Below are 18868 nucleotides of genomic sequence, written 5' to 3' on the forward strand. Positions count from 1 at the left end.
GAGCCCAGGAGGTCGAGACTGCAGTGTGCCATGATCATGCCACTGCATTCCAGGCAGGGTGACAGCCAGACCCTATCTAAAAAAAAAAGAAAGAAAGAGTCCGGGCGCGGTGGCTCAAGCCTGTAATCCCAGCACTTTGGGAGGCCAAGACAGGCGGATCACGAGGTCAGGAGATCGAGACCATCCTGGCTAACACGGTGAAACCCCGTCTCTACTAAAAAAAAAAAAATACAAAAAACTAGCCAGGCGAGGTGGCAGGCGCCTGTAGTCCCAGCTACTCGGGAGGCTGAGGCAGGAGAATGGGGTAAACCCGGGAGGCGGAGCTTGCAGTGAGCTGAGATCCAGCCACTGCACTCCAGCCTGGGCGACAGAGCGAGACTCCGTCTCAAAAAAAAAAGAAAGAAAGAAAGATAAAAGACTGAACAGCTCACACCAGTAATCCCAGCACTTTGGGAGGCCAAGGCTGGCAGATCACCTGAGGTCAGGAGTTCGAGACCATCTTGGCCAACATGGTGAAACCTTGTCTCTACTAAAAATGCAAAAAGTAGCCAGGCGTGATAGCAAACACCTGTAATCCCAGCTACTCGGGAGGCTGAAACACAAGAATGGCCTTGCAGGGTCCAACAGCCACATGGCAGGAATAAGAGGCTCCAAAAAAGAAAATAAAGGCCGGGCGCGGTGGCTCACACTTGTAATCCCAGCACTTTGGGAGGCCGAGGCGGGCGGATCACGAGGTCAGGAGATCAAGACCACGGTGAAACCCCGTCTGTACTAAAAATACAAACAATTAGCCGGGCACGGTGGCGGGCGCCTGTAGTCCCAGCTACTCAGGAGGCTGAGGCAGGAGAATGGCGTGAACCCGGGAGGCGGAGCTTGCAGTGAGCCCAGGTCAAGACCGTGCCACTGCACTCCAGCCCGGGCGACAGAGCGAGACTCTGTCTCAAAAAAATAAATAAATAAAATAAAAAAATAAAAAAGAAGAAAAAATGAAGAAGCCCCCAACACCACCACCCTCAGGGGCCACAGCACTCTGTCCTCTGGCCCCCAACCCAGCCCTGACACCTGCTTCTTCCCCAGGACTCCTCTCGCTCACGGGCGCTCCCTCTTTGCCCTGGCTGGCACACCCTTCCCGAGTCTCCTCTGGGCTCTCCCCACCTCTTTTTTTTTTTGAGATGGAGTTTCGCTCTTGTTGCCCAGGTTGGAGTGCAATGGCACAATCCCAGCTCACTGCAAACTCTGCCTCCTGGGTTTACACCATTCTCCTGCCTCAGCCTCCTGAGTAGCTGGGACTACAGGCGCCACCACCATGCCCTGCTAATGTTTTGTATTTTTAGTAGAGACGGGTTTCACCGTGTTAGCCAGGATGGTCTGGATCTCCTGACCTCAGGTGATCCGCCTGCCTTGGCCTCCCAAAGTGCTGGGATTACAGGCGTGAGCCACCGTGTCTGCCTCTCCCTGCCTCTTTATAGGGCCTTCCTCCAGCCCTGCCTCCTCAGAGAGGCCTCCTGACTCCTTGACATCAGGTTGCACCCACAGTTTTCTCCTGGCTTTTTCTTCTTTTCTTTTCAGCGTTTATGTATGTATGTATGTTATGTATGTATGTAAGTATTTTGAGACAGAGTCTCGCTCTGTTGCCCAGGCTGGAGTGCAGTGGTGCGATCTCGGCTCACTGCAAACTCTGCACCCCCCAGGTAGAAGCAATTCTTGAGTCTCAGCCTCCCGAGTACCTGGGATTACAGGTGTGCGCCACCACGCCTGGCTAGTTTTTGTATTTTTAGTAGAGACGAGGTTTCACCATGTTGGCCAAGCTGGTCTCGAACTCCTGACCTCAAGGGATCTGCCCACCTTGGCCTCCCAAAGTGCTGGAATTATTGGTGTGAGCCACCACGCCTGGTCTTTCAGCATTTATCTATCACCCCAGGCACACCCTGTCTTTATTTTCCTCATTTATGTGTCAGCTCCCTGAGGGCCGGGATTTTTGTCTCGGTCCTTCCTGATCCCCAATGTCCAGAGCATGCCTGGCACACAGTAGTTGCTCAATAAATGCTTTTGATTGAATGAATGAATAAATGTTATATGTATATATGCATGCAGAAACTACATGATCAGAAAAGCGAAAATTCCATAAAAATTGCATCTGGCACGTCAATGTCAACATCCCCAGTGAGCACTTAGTGAACACCTATGGTGTGCAGCCAGGGCTGGGCCCTCCCTCATCTGTGGCTTCAGGGTCAGGATGGTGGGGCTGTCCCAGCGGCCTCCCGGCCCCAGGTCTGGGGGATTTCTGGGAGGAGGCCGTGGTGTGGGGGACTGTGTTCCAGGCTGCAGGTGGCCAGGATGCAGACAAAAGCAAGTTCCCAGCTCAGGGGACCCTACGGATCTGGACATCATCACTGAGATGACGCCCAAGCTGGAAATTAAGTGGCTGCAGGCAGGCTGGCGTGGCTGGTGGAGAGGCACCCCAGAGGAGGTGGTGTACCCCTGGCATTCTCAGTCTCCCCTCTGGAGCTGCTGGACTGGAGGTAATCACCACGTCATAGCAATATCCATGACAGTCATTAGAGCTGGGGCTGGGGTGCAGCAGGAGGGAAGGGGCAGCCGCGAACTCGGTGCACGGGCTGCGAACTCGGTGCATGGGCTGGGCAGGAGGCATTGTAACCCTCCTGGACCCTGTTGCCCTGACAGCTGCTCCCTGGGAGATGCCAGCCGAGCCTGGGGAGGGAGAGCCACGGTCAGGGTGGGGTCCGGTAGGGAGCTGAATTGGGGAACAGGAAAGGGAAACCAGGTGGTAGGACCAGCCTAGGCAAACTCTCAGAAGCTGGGCTTGTGGGCGATTTGTGCACCCAGCCTTTATTGAGGGTGGGGCGGGGGGTGGTCAGGGGCCTAAGTTGGGGGCATCCTCGAGGTTGGGCCAAGGAGGTGGGTGGGATAGCCACAGGAGGCTTTGGGGTGGGACTGGAGGCTGGGAATGAGGGGTGGACTCTGGGTTGGGGGGTGCTGCAGAGCCTGAGGTTGTCTGGGAGGCGTCCAGGAGCTCTGGGCCTTGTTTTTTTTTGGAGACATGTGTGCCTTTATTTTTTTACTTTCTTTTATTATTATTATTATTTTTTTATTTTTTATTTTTTATTTTTTTATTTTTTTGAGACGGAGTCTCGCTCTGTTGCCCAGGCTGGAGTGCAGTGGCCGGATCTCGGCTCACTGCAAGCTCCGCCTCTCGGGTTTACCCTATTCTCCTGCCTCAGCCTCCCGAGTAGCTGGGACTACAGGCGCCGCCACCTCGCCCGGCTAGTTTTTTGTATTTTTTTTTAGTAGAGACGGGGTTTCACCGTGTTAGCCAGGATGGTCTCAATCTCCTGACCTCGTGATCCGCCCGTCTCGGCCTCCCAAAGTGCTGGGATTACAGGCTTGAGCCACCGCGCCCGGCCTATTTTTTTTTTTTTTGAGACGGAGTTCCGTTCCTCTTGCCCAGTCTGGAGTGCATTGGTGTGATCCTGGCTCACTGCAACCTCCGCCTCCTGGGTTCAAGCGATTCTGCTGCCTCAGCCTCCTGAGTAGTTGGGATTACAGGCATGCGCCACCACACCCGGCTGTTTTTTGTTTTGTTTTGTTTTTGTATTTTTAGTAGAGATGGGGTTTCTTCATGTTGGTCAGGCTGGTCTCGAACTCCCGACCTCAGGTGATCCTCCCGTCTTGGCCTCCCAAAGTGCTGGAATTACAGGCCTGAGCCGCCGCGCCCGGCCATCTCCACCTGGTTGAAGGTCTTTCCGTTGTAGACGCCCACTGTGCCACCCACCATCGCGGGCAGGATAAGCGTGTCCCGCAGGTGCGTCCTCACCCCTTCCGGCTTCTCCATGGGCGGAGCCCCCTTCTTGGCCTTGCGCAGGCGCTTCAGCGGCGAGGGCTGCTTCCGCCGCAGGCCCAGGCTCAGCCCCCGCCGGCGCGCACTGTACAGTTGCATCAGCTGTTCCGGAGACGTGTCCAGTAGCTGGTCTAGGTCCACGCCGCGGTAGGTGAAGTTGCGGAAGGTCGGTTTCTTCTGCTCTACCTCTGCTGTCTTGCTGCATCCTCAGAAAATCTCTTCAGGCCCTTCTTTTTGAGATAGGGTCTTTCGCTGTTGCCCAGACTGGAATGCAGTGGTATGATCATGGCTCACTGCAGTCTTGACTTCTTGGGCTCAAGCGATCCTCCTGCCTCAGCCTCCTGAGTAACTAGAAACACAGGTGCACACCACCATACCTGGCTACATTTTTATTATTTGTAGAGATGGGGGTCTTGCTCTATTGCCCAGGCTGGTCTCAAACTCCTGGGCCCAAGGGATCCTCTTGCCTTAGCCTCCCAAAATGCTGGGATCACAGGCGTGGGCCACCGTGCCTGGCAAGCTCTGGGCCCAAGCTCTGGTCGCCTGGTGGAGCAGAAACCACAGCCAGCGGCTCCCTGTCCATTTGTCCGTGCACATTCCGGGGCTCAGACAGTGGCTTCCGAGGCCAGAACTGCAGAGTCCCCTGCTCTGCGCTCCGAGTCTGGAATGTCTCAGACCAGATCCCTCCCTTTAGAGCCTGAGAGAGGGAGAGACCCTGCCCAGGCCTCCCAGGGGCCTGCCCACCCGACAGCCCCTTACTCCCCCACCCTCATTGATCCAGAAATGGAGAGCTTCGGCCCAGGAGCAATCAATGCGCCCTAATGGACGTGTTTCCGGGGGGGAGGGGCGCTGAGTCACAGGAGACACCCTTCCCTGTGCAGAGGGGGAAACTGAGGCCGCTCCCAGGCCCCACGGGTCACTGGTGTGAAGCAGCGCGAGCCCTGCCGCGTCAGGAGTTGCATCTGGAGCAGCCCAGGGAGAATGAGGGTGAGGACCCTTGGTTCCAGGGGTCATTAAGGACACCCCGCCCGGCTGTGTCTGCCCAGGCTGGTCTCTTCCCCAGCTCCGACCGCCCCGCCAGGGTTTGGGGCTTACAGCTCTGCCCTGGGCTCAAGTCCTGGCTCCCACCAGGGGCTGTGGGGCATCCCCTCTGGGTCTGGGGTCCACAGTGCCTGTCTCCAGGCATGAGAGAAGCTTCTAGAGACAATCTGTGAGCATCTTTCAACAGCATCCTCCATCCCTGCCTCTCCCCAGCTCAAGGTCCAAAGGGAGCGTGGATGACAGGAGAGAGGAGGGAGGCGTGGGGCGAGTTTATTATCACTCACAGGCTTCCTCCGCCCCGACATGGCCTCCCCCGGGGCTTTTGTGATTTTTTTTTTTTTTTTTTTTTTTTGAGGCAGGGTGTTTCTGTTGCCCAGGCTGGAGTGCAATGGTGCGATTGTGGCTCGCTGCAGCCTCCACCTCCCAGGCTCAAGCAATCCTCCCACCTCAGCCTCTCGAGTGGCTGGGACCACAGGCATGCGGCTCCATGCTACCTAATTTTTTAAATTGTTGTGGAGATGGGGGTCTCATTGTGTTGCCCAGACTGGTCTTGAACTCCTGGCCTCAGGTGATCCTCCCACCTCAGCCTCCTGAGTAGCTGAGACTGCAGGCATGAGGCACCACACGTGGCTAATTTTTGTATGTATGTGTGTACTTATTTATTTATTTTCGTAGAGATGGGGTTTCCCCATGTTGCACAGACTGGTTTCCCAACTCCTGAGCTTCAGGGATCCTCCCGCCTTGGCCTCCCAAAGCGCCGGGATTACAGGCATGAGCCACTGCACCCAGTCTGCGGCCCGTTTTGTAGATAAGGAAGATGAGGTCAGAGAAGGGGAGTGCCCAGGCCCTGGGCCCCGCAGCCAGGACCCCATTAGGATCCAGTGGATGGCGGAGGGGAGGCAGCCTGACCACTCCTGACTCCAGCCAGTCACCCCAGCCTGGCCTCCCACCCCGGCCTGTGGGGAGAGCAGCACAGGTGCCCAGAGAAGCAACGAACGATGTTTATTCCCCACGTGAGGAGGAGCTGGGGGCACCCGAGTGGGTGGTCTTGGCGCTGGGTGGTCCTCGTGGCCCCCTAAGCGTCGAAAACCAGAGCTTGTTATGAGCTTGTGATGGAGTGGGGGCCAGCCCCTCGCAGGGACGGCTGTCGGCCCTCTCCGCCCGCCCGCCAGGCACTAGAGTTACGGTTTGCAATATCCCACCTCCCTCCCAGCCTGAGCATTAATGACGGTGGCACCCAAGTCCTCGAGCACCTGGGGCTGTTAGCATCATCCGTCACGCTTGTGGCTGTGGCTCTAGAAGCTCTGTGGCCAGGAGGGGAAACCGAGGCACAGAGAGGTTCCCCTCAACCCCTGCGTGAGGGCACAGCAGCAGACATCGGGTAAGCCCAGGTTCTGGTGTGCTCTCCACCACCCACTGTGGATGAGGCCCCTGTTCTCTGAGCCTCAGTTTGCTCATCTGGAAAACAGGCTACAGTGACGCAGGGTGGAGTCTCACATTCTGGGGGTTCCTGATGAGCAGAATCGCCAGCCCCATGGAGGCAGGCCCTTTGTTGCCTGATCCCCGCGCCCGACCTTCCCTGTGATCCCATTGTCCGGCGCAATGCCAGCAAGCCTTCCGTGGATGTTTGTTGAAGGACTGCATGAGCGTGTTGTGCGTGGACTCTGAGTCAAGTGCTCTTTCTTGACTACTGGGCAATACTAGAGGCAAAGGGCTCATTCTCCATCATTCACTCCTCCGGGAAGGCCTGGGGTGCAGGGGTGTTGCTGAGGACGGCCTCTCGAAGGTGAGGGGGGCAGCGGGGGAACTGCAGGAGCCAGCCGTGCTGGCTGGCAGATCTTTAAATTAAAATACATATATACACCAGATAAATAAACTCGGCCCACATCCTGGTGACAGGCGGAATTAAGTTGCCCAGTTGGGGACCGGGCAGTGAAGGCTGGGGGTGGAAGGGGTTGGGGCCGAATCACCAAGGGCAGTAACTCAGCCCCATCCTCTCCCACATTCTATCCCATGAATATTCCCGAGACCCCTGTCCTGCCGGGTTCCTGGGAGGTGCTGAGGGGGTCAGGGAGTAAAGACCCAAATTCTGAGCCCCAAGTTGGGCACCCAGGATCTGGCTCGGCTTAGAGAGAGACCAGCTGCCCATGGGTGCCCTGGCTGAGTCAGTGTCTCCGTCTGAAGCAGGGAGACCATGGCTCCCTCTCCCAGCACAGAGGCTGCGCTTGGCAGTGGGCATGGGGTGGACCTGGTTCAAGTCTCGGCTTGAGGGCTGGGAGGAGCCTCCGTCGGGTCGGGTACCAGGGAGACCCCGTTCTAGCTCACAGGGAGGCCCCCGTGTGGCCCGCACAGCTGCAGGGTCCTCCCTGGGCCCTTCCCTTCGACCCAAGCCCAGGGGAGGGGTGCGGAGGGTGCGGGGGGGGCAGTTTTCAATTACGCAGAAGCTAATCTCCCAGTGAGGGCCGTTCTGGGGCCCAGTAAATCTATTATGAAAAGCCTCTAAATGTATGTAAAACCGGCCTCCAACAATCCGGGGATTAGGCTGTCGGGAAGGGAAACCGAGGCGCAGGCCGCCTGGCGGATTAGCGCAGCGAGGCCCCTGGAGGGTTGGGGGGAGCAGTCCCCGGAGGTCCAGGGCAGAGGGAGAGAGGTCCTCTGAAGAAGCCAGCACCCATTTTATAGCTGGGGAAACTGAGGCTGGAGAAAGGCCCCCCCAGGGGTCCCCTCTCAGTGTCAAGGGCACTTTTGCCAGCCACTGCTTCCTTTGTCGCAAACCCAAGGTATTTTCCCACAAGGTGGCCTCGGTGGGTTTGAAGGATGGGGAGCTGGGGACCCCAGGGCTACGATCGTGGGACCCCTGCACCCAGCTTAAGGCTCCGTGGCCCAGCCTGCATCTTCTGCCGGCGTCCCAGACCCTTTGAAGCTGCCCCATCCTTTGGTGCTTTTGAAATGTCTTTTTTTTGTTGTTTTTTGAGACGGAGTCTCGCTCTGTCGCCCAGGCTGGAGTACAGTGACCGGATCTCAGCTCACTGCAAGCTCCGCCTCCCGGGTTTACGCCATTCTCCTGCCTCAGCCTCCCGAGTAGCTGGGACTACAGGCGCCCGCCACCTCGCCTGGCTAGTTTTTTGTATTTTTTAGTAGAGACGGGGTTTCACCGTGTTAGCCAGGATGGTCTCGATCTCCTGACCTCGTGATCCGCCCACCTCGGCCTCCCAAAGTGCTGGGATTACAGGCTTGAGCCACCGCACCCGGCCTGAAATGTCTTTGTTAATCACCTACTGTTTGCCAAGCCAGAGGTGGCAAAGGTAACAGAAGAGGGGATGCCGGTGCCCTGGCAGCTCAGGGCACTTGCTGAAGACAAAGACGGCCAGAAGAGGCCTTTCCCAAGGACTCCCGCTTCCGCTGGGAGGTGGGGAGGAGGAGGTCACCCTACAGAAGTGTGGTGAGGCCACTCCAGGCCGGAGGGAAGGCCTGGTGGCCAAACGGAGACATGAGCTGAGAAGCCCCGTGGCTGGGCTGCTCCTGAGGGTGGCAGGGAGACCTCAAAGGGTTTGAGCCTAAGTGGCATCCGTGGTGGGACCATGGACCCCCAAGCCCTTGGGGTCCACACTTGGGAGCACAGCTTCCTCAGTGTGGCCCCACCCTCTCCCAGGCTTACCCAGCCCCTTGAGTAGGGCCTGCTCACCCTTCTGCCCGTGGGGCCCTTGGCCAGCAGTTTCCTCTCCTGGACACTGTCCCCACCTGCTGAAGTCCGTCCAGGAGCCCCGATGCATGAGGAGGAGGGGGGGCGATGCCCCTTCTCACCCCCACCTAGTGGAGTTCCCAGGCAGCTGGCAGCTGGAGAAAGTGAGGCATGAGGCTGGTAGCAGTGGCTCACGCCTGTAATACCAGCACTTTGGGAGGACCAAGCTGGTGGATCACCTGAGGTCAGGAGTTCAAGACCAGCCTGGCTAATGGTGAAACCCTGTCTCTACTAAAAATACAAAAATTAGCTGGAAGTAGTGGCGCATGCCTGTAATCTCAGGTACTCGGGAGGCTGAGGCAGGAGAATTGCTTGCGTCCAGGAGGCGGAGGTTGCAGTGAGCCGAGATTGTGCCACTGCACTCCAGCCTGGGGGACGAGAGTGAAACTCCGTCTCAAAAAAGAAAAGAAAAACTTGAGGCATGAGCTGACAACCCTTTCTGCAGGCCTCGGGCGGCACCTGATGGGGCCTTCCCGGGGCCCCTGGCCTGGCTCGGGTCCAGCCACCAGTTTGTCCCTGCCTCCCAGTTGCTGGGGAATGAAAAGGAGGCGAGTGGTTTCTGTGACTCGTTCAGCCCCAGGCCTCCGAATTCCTCCAAGTCCCAGGCAAGGAGTTGTGCAAAGCTGCAGCAGGGTGGGACCATCCCAGTGAGGATGACCCTGGCGTCCGGGCCATGGTGGGCTTGCTCTGTGACCTGGGAGGGGGTGTGTGCCTGTCTGTGACTCAGTTTCCTCATCCGTGTCATCAGCAACCACCAGATGCTGTTCCCAGCACTGGGTGGGGGCAGAGGGCCTGAGGGGTGTCAGAGGGGGGCTCCAGGCGCCCCTGCCCCCCAACCCGGCCGTCAGTCAGCCTGGCCGGGCCCCCTTCAAGTCGTCACGGCCCAGCAGCGGCCACGGGAGGGATTATTCTGGCCTGTCCAGGGTGGACTGAAGTGGAACCAGGGCTGATGAGCGGAACGCGCCCCCGCAGACCCGGCCCGCCTGCCTTTGTCTGCTGCCAGCCCCCCACCTGCCTGCCGTCACGGACCCCGCCTCCCATGCCTGAGCCCCATTTCTCTGGGGGCCAGGCTGCCTCCCTCGCGTGGCCCCCGCCTGGCCAAAGTCCTGCAGCTGCTTGGCCCGCTCCAGCTGCTGGCTGCCTCAGTTTCCCCATCTGCAGCATGGGCGTGCAGGGTCCCTCTCGTTGGCTCATTGGCGGCTGAATGGGGGCTGTGTGGGCAGAGGCGCCTGGCGGGGGCAGAGGCTCTCCCGGGGCTTTCCCAGGGTGCTCGGGGGTCCCTCTGCCCGGTCCCTCCACTGAGCCTTTGTCCAGGAAATTCGAGGTGGCAGGGAGAACGGATCCGCTCTCGGCCTGAATGGAGCCGCGGCAAATGCTGTTGACCCCTGACCCCAGCCTCCTAATCCCGGGGTCGAGGCTCTCACCAGAGAGGGGCCCTGGGAGATGAGCTGGGGCACGACCCCCGCCCCGGGCACCAAGGGGGGCTTCCGGGTCAGGGTCTGAGGGGCTTCAGGAGGATGTGGCTGTCCCGTTGGCCACGTGCCCGGTCATCACCTCTTGGAGGCCAACACGGGAAACTGAGGCGTGGAGGAGCCCTTGTAAGCCCCACAACTCTGGGGTGGGAGCCAGGCCCGGCTGCCTGCAGGGAGAGACACAGGGCCGGCAGCTGCCCCTCTCTGTCACCAAACAGGAATTCCTGGACGTCTGGCTGGTCCTGGAAGGCGCGGCTAGCTTCTAAACCCCCAGTCTTCAGGAACCCCTCTGGGTACCTGGCCCCTGTGTGTCCCCCCCAGGAGCCCCTTGCCTGGAATAGGGGGAGGGGCTTTTCTGGCCACCCTCTGCCGCTCTACGTTTACCCAGCGTCTGCAGGAGGAAGAAATGAATGAAGTGAATGGAGGAGTCCTCATGCCTGCCAGCTGCTGCAGTTTAGCCCCCGTGCCTTGTGGCTACTTAGAGGCCTCAGCTAGCAGCATCCACCGCAGATTAAAAGATTCTCCGTCGCAGGCTGGGACGCGCTCACACGCTTGGGCGCCCGTGTGTTCCCCGGTGGCCGTGTGTCTGTTCCACCCTGCCGAGCTGTTCCCCATGATCAATTTCAATTTGGCCTGGTCTCTGCTTCTGCCGCAAGACCCTCCTTGGGGGCTGGTGGAGGGGAAGGAGTTGCTGGCTTCCTCAGCTCTCCCTCCAGGTCCCTGGGACTGTCGCCTGTGATGAGAGAGCTCCGCTGGCCTGCCTCTTTTCTCCGGGCCTCAGTTTCTCTGGGTGTGGAACGAGGGCGCAGGGCAGCACAGTGTGGAGCCAGCCTGATTTTCATCCAACCTCATGCAGTCACCGAACGGCCGCCGTGCGCCTGACCCTGGGCTGAACCCTGGGGCACCGTGGGGGTCACGGCAGGCAAACTTGAGTCGGAGGCAGAGGAAGGGGAGGAAGAGCGTTCCTGCAGGGGTGAGGCTGTGTGCAGAGGGGTGGGGGGGAGGCAGGAGGGAGCATCCAGCCCTGGGGGAAACAGTTAAGGTGAAGCCACAGAGGAGGGTGCACAAGCCCAGGCAACAATATTACACGACAGCTAACGTTTCTGTATTTATTTTTTGAGACAGAGTCTCACTCTGTCACTCAGGCTGGAGTGTGGTGAGCTGAGGTGCCATCTCAACTCACTGCAGCGTCAACCTCCCTGGCTCAAGTGATCCTCCCATCTCAGCCTCCCATGTAACTGGGACCACAGATGCCACCCACCATGCCAGGCTAATGTATTATTTATTTATTTATTTATTTAGAGACAGAATTGCTCTGTCGCCCAGGTTGGAGTGCAATAGTGCAATCTTGGCTCACTGCAACCTCCACCTCCCGGGTTCAGGTGCTTCTCCTTCCTCAGCCTCCCGAGTAGCTGGGATTACAGGTGCACCCCACCATGCCTGGCTTATTTATTTATTTGTTTATTTATTTATTTTTGAGACAGTCTTGCTCTGTCACTCAGGCTGGAGTGCAGTAATGCGATCTCAGCTCACTGCTGCCTCGGCCTCCCTGGCTCAAGTGAGCCTCCCATCTCAGCCTCCCAAGTAACTAGGACCACAGGTGTGCACCGCCACACCCGGCTAATTTATTTATTTGTTTATTTATTTAGAGACAGAGTCTTGTTCTGTCGCCTAGGCTGGAGTGCAGTGGTGCAATCTCAGCTCACTGCAACCTCCACTTCCCGAGTTCAAGCGATTCTCCTGCCTCAGCCTCCCAAGGAGCTGGGATTACAGGCACCTGCCACCACGCCCAGCTAATTTTTGTAATTTTAGTAGAGACGGAGTTTCACCATGTTGCCCAGACTGGTCTTGAACTCCTGAGTGCAAGTGATCCACCCCGCCTCAGCCTCCCAAAGTGCTGGGATTACAGGTGTGAGCCACTGCACCTGGCCAATAGCCAACATTTATTGGGTGCTTACTGTGTACCATATGTCAGCCAGCAGGCTTTCCCTGCCTCCTCTCCCTAGAACCTCCCAAGGATCCTCTAATACCCATTTGACAAATGAGGAGACTGAGGCCACAGACAGAGGCTGCTGGGAGGTGAGGGAAGGAGGCCACGGCCATGCTGGCGTTGGCAGCACTGGGGTTTCGGACCCAGCTCGGACCTGACCGGGTCCTCGGCAGGACTGCGGTGCGCCTGGCTCCATCTTCTGCGCCCTGCATTCCTTCCTTTCAGGCCTCCAGGCTTCCCTCCTTTTCCGGGGTGGCCGTGGAGGAACCTACATGGGCTCCTGGGTGCCGGAGTTCGATCTGAACCTTCCCGTTCATTCTGCGTGACCCTGGGGGCGTGCCTGGCCCTCCCGTGCCTCAGTTTCCCTGGCCACACCTGCCGGACTGTGCGCCCCCGACCCCCCACAGCCCGGCGCCCTCTCTGGGCACCCCGCGGCTCCGGGCTCTGGCCGCCGCTAGGTGGAGCGAGGAGGCCGGTGGAGACGGCGGCGCGGGCAGACGCGCTCGGGAGCCGCAGAGGCCGGGGAGCTGGACTGGCGCCCGGGCAGGGCTGCGTGGACACCCGCGGCCCCTCGGCGCTCGGAGCTCCGCCCCGCAGACAGCGTCCCTGGGAGGCCCAGCCGGATGGTCTGCAAGGGGCCCGCTCCGGGCGCAGGAGGGCGGCGTCCGGGGCGCCTGGTTTGGGTCGGTCGGGACCGGGATCCCGGAGCAGGCAGGCTCAGAGGTCTGGATGGTCAGGGCGGCCTCAGGTGCTGGGGAGTCCCCCTGGCTGGACCTGGGGTCCTAGCTTCATGTTCACCTCCTGGAGCCTCAGGCCTGGGTCTGATGCCCCAACAGGAACCCCAAGCCCTGGCCACCACCCTTCCTCACCTCTGCTGCCCCTCCACTGCCCCGGCCAGTGGTTTCTGCCATAATCCTCTTGGGAGACCCATTTTTCATAGGAGGAAACTGAGGCACAGAGCGTTTTGTCAGTCACAGAACAGCTGGGTCCCTCCTGTGTGATGAGCACCTCTGGGTCCTCCTGTGTGGTGACCACACCCGTGTCCACTTTCTGGGTCGTGGGGTGCACAACGTCACCGCTCCAAATACCCTCTCGTGGGTGCTGTGGGTGGTTTCCTTGGCCTTGGGACGGTCCTCTCTACTCAGGCAGGGATACGCGTCCGGGTTCACCTCTTACTGCCGCTACAAGGCAGGGCCGGTGAGGCCGTTTGCACCCTGGGGGCCGTCTGGTGCAGCTGCACCTTCCCACACCATGGCTGAGGAGAGGGTCCTACCCACAGGTGCCCTTGGTGGGTTCAGCTGGCCCCTGCTGCGGGATCCTGGTTGATTTCTGGTACTCCTGGCCTCGCCACTGTCATTCCCGCTGGGTGTGATGAACACCTGCTGTGCCATGCTCTCGGGCAGCTCTCCGGGGTCATGGAAACTTCTGTGCCTCAGTTTCCTCCTCTGGAATGTGCAAATCCTTAGAGAAATAAGCTGGAAGACCTGGGAGCAAGCAGGCTTGGGTTTCCAGGTCGGGGGGGCCAGATACAACCCCAAGGCTTTGGGAGGTAAGGAGACACCTGCTGCTCCATCTGGACCCGTGACCGTGAGCTCTGCTGCTCTGCACCTGACCCATGACTCTGTCCACTTGCCCCATATGGGTTCAAGGCAGCAGGAATCAAGAATCCAGCCCTCGCCGGGCGCGGTGGCTCAAGCCTGTAATCCCAGCACTTTGGGAGGCCAAGGCGGGTGGATCACGAGGTCAGGAGATCGAGACCCTCCTGGCTAACACGGTGAAACCCCGTCTCTACTAAAAATACAAAAAACTAGCCGGGCGCGGTGGCGGGCGCCTGTAGTCCCAGCTACTCGGGAGGCTGAGGCAGGAGAATGGCGTAAACCCGGGAGGCGGAGCTTGCAGTGAGCTGAGATCCGGCCACTGCACTCCAGCCTGGGCGACACAGCGAGACTCCGTCTCAAAAAAAAAAAAAAAAAAAAAAAAAAAGAATCCAGCCCTCTGGGCGGGATGCGGACTCGGTGGCACATGCCTGTAATCCTGGCACTTTGGGAGGCCAAGGCGGGTGGATCACCTGAGGTTAGGAGTTTAAGACCAGCCTGGCCAACGTAGTGAAACCCTTCTCTACTGAAAATACAAAAATTAGCCAGGTGTCGGCCGGGCGCGGTGGCTCAAGCCTGTAATCCCAGCACTTTGGGAGGCTGAGACGGGCAGATCACGAGGTCAGGAGATCGAGACCATCCTGGCTAACACGGTGAAACCCTGTCTCTACTAAAAAAATACAAAAAACTAGCCGGGCGAGGTGGCGGGCGCCTGTAGTCCCAGCTACTCGGGAGGCTGAGGCGAGAGAATGGCATAAACCCAGGAGGCGGAGCTTGCAGTGAGCTGAGATCCGGCCACTGCACTCCAGCCTGGGCGACAGAGCGAGACTCTGTCTCAAAAAAAAAAAAAAAAAAAAAAATTAGCCAGGTGTGGTGGCACGGGCCTGTAATCCCAGCTACTCAGGAGGCTGAAGCAGGAGAATTGCTTGAACCTGAGAGGTGGAGGTTGCAGTGAACCGAGATATCACGCCCCTGCACTTTACCCTGGGGATAGAGTGGAAGGGAGGGAGGGAGGGAGGGATCGATCCAGCCCTCTTTCCTCCCCTTCCCGCTCACTCAGACCCAACCTCCCAGTTCTGTCTTTAGAACAAGCTGCTTTTGTCTCTGCCCCAGGGACTTTGCACAGGCTGCTCCATCCCTGCACGTGGCCAGCCCAGCAGCTCCCTCGCTGCCCACCTGTGGCCGGCCATATCCCTCCAATCTTCAGACACCCATTTTTTTTCTTTTTCTTTTCTGTTTTATTTTTTTGAGATGGTGGGGGTGGTCTCGCTATGTTGCTCAGGCTGGTCTCCGACTCCCGAGCTCAAGCGATCCTCCCGCCTCGGCCTCCCAAAGTGCTGGGATCCCAGGCGTGAGCCACCTTGCCTGGCCTTGACACCCATTTTTATGTTCAGTTTGACAATATTTGTGACCAGTGAGTCAGAGATGATACAGCAAGGGGAAGAAGACGTGTTCCCTTCCCTCTAGAAAGTCACAGTCACGCACAGAAGACAGAAGGCTTGCAGCACACAGCGACAGGATAAAGGAACCAGCTCTGCAACACAGTGAGTGGCTCTCAACTTTTCATCACTGAGATATAATTCACAGACCATGAGGTTCACCTGCTTATAGGTGTAATCCAGTGACTTTTAACGTATTTGCAGAGTTGTGCAAACATCACCTCTGTCTAGTTCCAGAATGTTCTCATCAGCCCAGAAGAAACCCCATCCCTATTAGCCGTTGCTGCCCGTGCCCACCCCAGCTCCGGCACCCACGCATCCCCTCCCTGCCTCTGTGGATTGGCCTGTCCTGGACATTTCATAGAAATGGGATCACAGACTGGGTGCAGTGGTTCACATACCTGTACTCCCAGCACTTTGGGAGGCCGAGGCGGGTGGATCACCTGAGGTCAGGAGTTTAAGACCAGCCTGGCCAACATGGTGAAACCCCGTCTCTACTATAAATACAAATACATTAGCCGGGCGTGGTGGTGGGCGTCTGTAATCCCAGCTACTTAGGAGGCTGAGGCAGGGAGAATTGCTTGAACCTGGGAGGCAGAGGTTTCAGGGAGCCAAGATTGTGCCACTGCAGTCAGCGTGGGCAACAAAGCAAGACTACGTCTCAAAACAAAAAACAAAAAACCTGAAACTCAGATGGTGACCCTCCCCTGCCTCAGTCCTACGATGGCTCCCTTGCCCCAGGATTACCTCACACTCCCGGGCCTGGCTGCGCACTCTGCTGCGCACAGGGCAAGGCCAGAAGAACCTGAAAAAGCCAGAGGGTCCCGGCTGAGCGAGGAATGGGAGGTGCTTCCTTCTACCCATATAGGAGCCTAAGAGAGCTGCGAGAGTGGGAAGTGGGGTTGCCCCGATTTTCCAGGGCAGGAAACCAAGGCTGGGGATTGGGGCTAACACCCAGGTCAGGGCCCCGGGTCTCGCTGCCCAGAGGCTCCGGTGAGTGAGGCTCATGGCAGCATGAAGCTGCGCCCGCCAGACCCGCCTCCCGCCTGCCATTCCTGCTGGGGAGGGAAGGGCCGCTCTGGGCGGCTCAGGGGCCCCGCCGCGGTTTCCGGGCTCTTGGTCGGGTGGGGAGGGCCGTTGTCAAAGTCCCCCTGAGACCCTCGGGAACACTGCCTGCCTAATGAGGGTCCCTGGGGCCTCTGCCCAGTTCGGACCGGGGAATAAAGGCCTCCTCTTCCATTCCGCTGTTTCTCCGCCCCCCGCCATAATAGGATTGAGACTTTTGAAGTTAATAGGAAATGAGGCAGGCTCCCAGGTAGAGACTTAGGACGCGGAGGGCTTAGAGGGCCCTTTGTGAGCCCGGCCGGGAGGCTCCCCCCGCCGGCCGGCCGTGATGAAAGCACCGTGAAATATACAGTGTCAGGACGCCCCTTGACCATGACAGGCCTCTTTACTTAAAGAAAAGAAGGGGGGAACATCCCCCAGCAGTTGTACATGTGCATGTGAACGCACACGTATGTGTATGCGGCGCTCTGGCCCGGCCGGCCGCTGGGATGCTGTCTACACGGTGCCCACCCGAGGCCTCTGCTCAGCCAGGAGGGTTGGGATTCATTCCAGCAGCCAGGAGTTCGGTTTTCTTTTTTTTGTTTTTGTGTTTTGAGGTGGAGTCTTGTTCTGTCACCCAGCCTGGAATGTAGTGGCATGATCCCTGCTCACTGCCACCTCTGCCTCCCAGGTTCAAGCGATTCTCCTGCCTCAGCTTCCTGAGTAGCTGGGATTACAGGCACCTGCCACCGTGCCCAGCTAATATATATATATTTAAACATTTTTATTTTAGTAGAGACAGGGTTTTGCCATGTTGGCCAGGCTGGTCTCGAACTCCTGACCTCAAGTGATCCACCCGCCTCAGCCTCCCAAAGTGCTGGGATTACAGGCATGAGCCACTACGCCTGGCTGAGTTTGGGGTTTGGGATGCTGGACCTAAGAGTCAGAGGCCATTCATTACTCAGGGCAGGCAGCCTCACCCAAGGCTCACTCTTCTCCACTTACGCACCTCCAGAGACAGCAGGCTCACCACCTAGCAAGGCTCCTAGACAAGGCTTCCTTGCGTGTGGCTCCAGAAGAAGGTGAAGGTGACACCTTTCAATGTCATTGAGGAAAAATGACAAGGGACAGAAGGGAAGGCAATTTTTTTTTTTTTGAGACATGGCTTCACCCCCATTCCCCAAGCTGGAGTTCAGTGGTGCGATCTCACCTCATTGCAGCCTCCACCTCCTGGGATCAAGTGATCCTCCCATCTCATTTTTTCATTTTTTGGTAGAGATGGGGGTCTCACTACGAGTAGCTGGGATTACAGGCGCCCGCCACCGCACCCAGCTAATTTTTGTATTTTTAGTAGAGACAGGGTTTCATCGTGTTGACCAGGCTGGTCTCGAACTCCTGACCTCACGGGATCCGCCTGTATTGACCTCCCAAACTGCAGGGATTACAGGTGTGAGCCACTGTACCCAGCCCAAGAAGGCAATTTCTAAAACAGCTTTATTGAGATATTCACATAACATACAGTTCATTCATTTAAAGTATACATTTTTTTTTTTTTTTTTTTTTTTTTTTTTTTTGAGACAGAGTTTCGCTCTGTCGCCCAGGCTGGAGTGCACTGGCCGGATCTCAGCTCACTGCAAGCTCCGCCTCCCGGGTTTACGCCATTCTCCTGCCTCAGCCTCCCGAGTAGCTGGGACTACAGGCGCGCGCCACCTCGCCCGGCTAGTTTTTTGTCTTTTTTAGTAGAGACGGGGTTTCACCGTGTTAGCCAGGATGGTCTCGATCTCCTGACCTCGTGATCCGCCCGTCTCGGCCTCCCAAAGTGCTGGGATTACAGGCTTGAGCCACCGCGCCCGGCCTTTTTTTGTATTTTTAGTAGAGATGGGATTTCACCATGTTGGCCAGGCTGGTCTCACACTCCTGGTCTCAGGTGATCCGCCCACCTTGGCCTCCCAAAGTGCTGGAATTACAGGCGTGAGTCACCACACCGGCCTAAAGTATCCATCAACCCAATCAACTTTCTTTTTTTTTTTTTTTTTTTTTTTTTTGAGACGGAGTCTCGCTCTGTCGCCCGGGCTGGAGTGCAGTGGCCGGATCTCAGCTCACTGCAAGCTCCGCCTCCCGGGTTTACGCCATTCTCCTGCCTCAGCCTCCCGAGTAGCTGGGACTACAGACGCCCGCCACCTCGCCCGGCTAGTTTTTTGTATTTTTTAGTAGAGACGAGGTTTCACCGTGTTAGCCAGGATGGTCTCGATCTCCTGACCTCGTGATCCGCCCGTCTCGGCCTCCCAAAGTGCTGGGATTACAGGCTTGAGCCACCGCGCCCGGCCAACTTTCTTTTTTCTTTTTTTTTTGAGACGGAGTCTCGCTCTGTCACCCAGGCTGAAATGCAGTGGCACCATCTCGGCTCATTGCAAGCTCCGCCTCCCGGGTTCACGCCATTCTCCTGCCTCAGCCTCCCGAGTAGCTGAGACTACAGGCGCCCGCCACCACGCCTGGCTAGTTTTTTTGTATTTTTTAGTAGAGACGGGGTTTCACCGTGTCAGCCAGGATGGTCTCGATCTCCTGACCTCGTGATCCACCCGTCTCGGCCTCCCAAAGTGCTGGGATTACAGGCTTGAGCCACCGCGCCCGGCCATATTTTTTTTTTAAGTAGAGACAGGGTTTCACCGTGTTAGCCAGGCTGGTC

At 57.8% G+C, this 18868-nt stretch overlaps 1 protein-coding gene across 1 annotated transcript in view; it reads left to right on the plus strand.

Annotated features, from left to right (window-relative positions):
- Positions 1-18868, plus strand: part of MIER2 (MIER family member 2) — a 993207-nt gene that overhangs the window by 398361 nt on the left and 575978 nt on the right. The gene's annotated exons all lie outside the window — the stretch shown is intronic.

Source organism: Rhinopithecus roxellana, chromosome 8 (assembly GCF_007565055.1).
Source record: "Rhinopithecus roxellana isolate Shanxi Qingling chromosome 8, ASM756505v1, whole genome shotgun sequence".
NCBI lineage: Eukaryota > Metazoa > Chordata > Mammalia > Primates > Cercopithecidae > Rhinopithecus > Rhinopithecus roxellana.